Here is a 5,028-nt window from a genome sequence, read left to right as displayed (position 1 = left end):
CATAAACAACTACCAACACTGGTTCTCAGATCTGTAAACTCGATCCAAGAACCCATCTCAGGTTTCTTTTTGGGTTAGGGTTCTGATGGGGCCTGAATCGTGGATTAAGATTCCGATGAAAGTGAAAGGAGTGTTGGTGGCGGTGGTCGGCAGGTGGTGGCAACAGATGGCAGTGGCGGCCAACCTTTTTAGTGGCCTAAAGCGAATTAAAATATATGGGGCCTTTTTTCCAAAATATATAATTATTTTGCTTACGCTCATAACACGTTGAAATGTGATGAAATTAACTAATAAGATTTTATATGGAATGTTGTTTTAGCTACTATGATTCAAAATCGACAACTATAAGGCATATAAAAAGAACTTTAACATAAACCAACTAACGAACTTAGTAGATTTAATGAAGGAGAAAAATTACGCCAATAATCAACTAAGCAGAAATCTTGAATTATGAAATGAAACCTTGAATCATGAAACATTGATGAAAATAATCAAACTTTAGAAACCTTGACCCATGAAAGTCCGTTGATAGTGAGTTGTGAGGGTCAATTATGTATATCATAAAAATATAATATAGCACTCTTAAAAAAACAATCAAACCGATCAACATGATAAACTATTTTTTTAAATCAAGAACATGTATTCTAATCAAATTTAATATATTTTAATCAAATAGGGAACATGTATTAAAAATTTACAGTACACACATTTAAAAATTAAAATAAAGGAAAATTTTGTTGCACAAACAATAAATTGTAAGAATGAAGGGAAAAATAGAGGGGATTCGACCCTATGCCTCCTTCAGTCCTTCGTAGAATAAAACAGAAAGAATCCCACTGCACTGCACATTGATTATTTGATAAAATACAAGTATATATTAATATCAACTTTAAAGGAATAATTTTCTTTTCTAAAACGGGCCTCAAAATTTTGGGGTCCTAAAGCTAGGTCTTTAGTTTCATACACTATTGGGTTGGCCCTGACGGCTGACAGAGAGGGGCGGAGGTGGTGGTGGTGGTGTCGTGATGTTTGGCCCGGAGAAAAAGGGGAGAGAGAGATGGTGTATGTATATAATTTTATTTTGTGTATTCATTAAATTAAAATATTTTTAATTTAATAGATAAAGTGACCAATTTGCTCTCATATGCATTACACATGATCTAACTTAACGAGAAAAACTAATTGTGTTATGGTAAAAGAACAAACGTTGTTGGATTTGTGAACATAAAGGGCTACAACTACCAGTTACAGCTAACAACGACCGACTTCAAGCCACCAGCTACAGCTAGTTTTGCCAAACATACCCTATGTTTTCTTAGAGCGGGCGGGGCACTGCGTGATGGGTCACCGCACACCGCCGCCATTCATCGCTCACACGTGACGGGGGTTGGCTGCGTGATAGCCATCACGCAGTGAGGGGGGAGTTTTCGAGAAGGTTTTTGATGATTGGGTGAGATGGGTGTCGAAGACGAAGATTTTACGGTGCGAGATGTCGATGTCGGCGGTGGATCTGTTCTGGGGTGGTGTTTGGTGTAGGGTTCGATGAGTTTGTGGATCTGTTATGGGGTGGTGTCGTCTGGGTCTGAATCGGAAGATGGTGGTGGTGAGTGGGTGGGTGGGTTTGAGGATGATGATGGGGTTTGGTGCGGATGATTTGTCTGGTAATGTTTTCTTCTTTTTATGATCTTCTTCTTGGTGGTGGTGGTGGGTTTTTTAGCGAGTTTTTGTTGCTTCTTGGATGATGTTGTTGCTGCTACTTTCACCATTGTATTGTTGCAGGTGAGAGGTGAGAAGAGAGGACGGGTTTGTCAAAGAGTGTGATAATAATAAAAAAATACCATCACACCACACCACCACCCCTAGTAAAAATCCATCATATGTGATGGATTTAAGGTTCGTGATGTGGCATACCACTATTGAAGGTGGTGTGTGAGGAGCTTTGCACCACCCCCTCCCCCCTTATAAATAATAAAAATTGTTTATCTATCAAGTTAAATAAAGCTTAATTCAAATAATATCATTGAGAATAAATGATATGTTGACGTTTTATTTCCCTATTTTCTAAACTAAAGCATATTCTGCATTTTAATTATTAAACTAAATTATTAAACAACGAAATTACTAGTTTATAGCAAACTTTATCGACTTAGACGCATATGAAAATTTATTATTAGTTGAGTTGCTTTCAGCAGCCTTTTAAATAAAATTGAAAGAAAAATTTAAAATAAAATTGAAACAAAACAAGTAGAGTTGTTTTCAGTATATTTTTTTATCTAATAATACCTGTGTAAGTGTGTAACCAACATATAAGACACCATATATGGAGATAAAGATTAAGATATAAAAAAGCCATATAAAAAGTATGTCGACTATGATTATTAATGCACTCACTCACTACTAATAATTGTGATTTGTGCTTCATTAGTTTATAGTTAAAGCTAATGACGATTGGCGCAATAACTACAAGTCAATGATGGCATCCTTTGCAAAGACATTTATGCCCTCAAAACACCTTTCATTTCCTTTTCCGTATTTGGTGCATTCTATATTTTTCGTATATTGGTCAATGTTGGTATGACTATGAAGTTAAGACAATAAGACTCATGATAATTATCCAACTAGAGTGGTTGCAACCCAACTTTATAAAAGTATATGATTAATACGCCCTTGCAAAGCACCCGAACGCCACACGGGCTCAACCGTTCACTTGTTTCTAGTGTTAACGTAAGCGAGTATTATCATGTACTTGTTAGTTTGAGTTACTAACCAGGGTATTACATAGGGAACAAAGGGTTCTTGTTTATCGGTTCCAGCTCAGATTTGTTTATGGTAAAAAGGGTAAAGTCAAGTTATTAAAGATGGCACGATGACATTCGTGTAACATGAACCTAGTACATACATCTCGCTATGCACAAAGCACAAGCCATAATTACATATAACTCGATTGACTTTGCCTGAGAACCATGGTTTATTGGTTTATCGACAAGAAGTTAAACTGGTTAGCACATGTAAGAGTTCTTGGACGTAATTTACTGAGTTACAGAACTTGGGTTAATTAATTAAATCAATTAGGGATAAATTTAATGAGTTGTATTCAATTTATGATAGCTAATTAGAGCATTCACAGCCCGTTCCCCATCCATATTCCATTAATTACACTACAAAACACTACATTTCTCTTTTCTGTTTAATTAAATAATACTTTTTATATTTTTATCATTACAGTTCTTTCTCCTCTACTCACAACCAATTCAACAAATATTAAAAAATAAATAGGGACAAACTTTCTTTCCCCAAATTTACAAAAAATCACTACATTTCTCTCTTTACCCTATAATTTACACTCACAACTAGAGGTGCACAAATCGTTTTTTTTAAAAAAACCGGTTCGGTTAATAACCGGACCGGTTTTTCTTGGCCTGGAAAAAAACCGGTTTTTAAATAACCGGACCGGTTTATTAACCGGTTTTTTTGGTGCAAAACTCGGACCGGTCTAACCGGTTAGGACCGGTTTAGAAACCAGTTAGAACCGGTTAATAACCGGTTTTTTTAATTAAGCGGTTTTTTTTAAAAATAACCGGTTAATAACCGGTTTTTTTCATAATAACCGGTTTTAAAATTAACCGGTTTTTTCCATAACCGGTTCAGTAACCGGTTTTTTCTCTAGAACTTGTAACCGATATACGAACCGGCGGTTACTAAACCGGTCAAACCGGTTTTTAAATAACCGGTTTTCGGTTTAAACCGTTGAACCGGTTCACCAACCGGTTTTTTTGCCCATCTCTACTCACAACCATTCAAAACTCCACCATATAATTTACCAATTCCCTCACATAATTATAAGGGATGGTTGGGAATGCTCTTAAATTGGTAGATAAACATTATGTATATAACCTAATCAAAGTTGTGATTATGGTTATGAGTTTGTAATTAGTTTTAAAAGTTATATATTTATGATTATAACTGACAATATTCAATATAAATTCATTGTTTACGTTTTGGTTAGCTATATCAATTCGTTGTTGACAAGTCTGGTTTTAAAATTTTGATTTCATACCAGTTTAGTTTGAACTACTTTAAAATAAAACCAGATCATAAACAAAATACACTCTTGAGTTTATTATGTGAAATATAAATTTAACATGTAGTTTATGTATACAACTATTCCGAACCAATAGAGCTTTTAGAATCCGCAAATACCGGTATTAGTTCGGCTGGCCAGATCCAACCTCATTTGATTTTTTTAGGGTTGTATGCTTGATTGATTTTTTCATAAGAGTGTAAACACCTCTTCTTATAATCCTGGCCATATAAATTCATGAACTTTTCATCTCAGTCGTAGAATGTCAAAATGTCATCGAAAAACAGTGATTTACTTTTCATCATCTGTTTACTTTTCATCTTCCTCAAACGCATGATCCAATCTCCGAGTCACAAAGGAAGGTTACCAGCAGTTGATAGCGGTTTCACATCCTTCTCCTGCGGACTAATGGACTTAAAGGTAACTATGAAATTATGAATGGCATGTTTTCAGGAAACTAACCACATTGTTCAAGTCAAAGCCGTATTGGATTCCAGTTGCACTAGAGATTTGTCTCTTACCAATAACATCCTCTGCATGCCCAGGCCTATATGCTTAAGTTTGTAGCAACTTTTTTGAATCCACCTATAAAATATCTTGCATCATTGTTATTAAATGTTTTTAAATTTTAATATATGTTTAGGTTGTATCATTGTTGTATCCTAGACTGTAATATTTATTGTTTCAGATTTAGTATTGTTAAGTGTTAAACTGTCAACTAGTCACGGGCCAAAACATATTTGTTATTACTTATTAACACATACGCTAAAATGATCCCGATAACATGTAAAGGTAAAAAAGTGTTTTACAAGCATATTTGTTAGTAACACGTCAAAATGATCCCGATAAAGTGTTTTATTAACGAGTTAAACAAGTACAAAAAGATAGAAAGCATCCAAATTCGACAAGATAGTTGATCAATTTAAATTGTGTGGTAAAAGCTGACC

This window comes from Bidens hawaiensis, unplaced genomic scaffold (genome assembly GCF_021521415.1).
Source record: "Bidens hawaiensis isolate Kalapana, Puna unplaced genomic scaffold, B.hawaiensis_p1.1 tig00002423_1, whole genome shotgun sequence".
NCBI classification, from domain to species: domain Eukaryota; kingdom Viridiplantae; phylum Streptophyta; class Magnoliopsida; order Asterales; family Asteraceae; genus Bidens; species Bidens hawaiensis.
The sequence above is the reverse complement of the archived record's forward strand: the minus strand, read 5'-3'. Positions refer to the sequence as shown.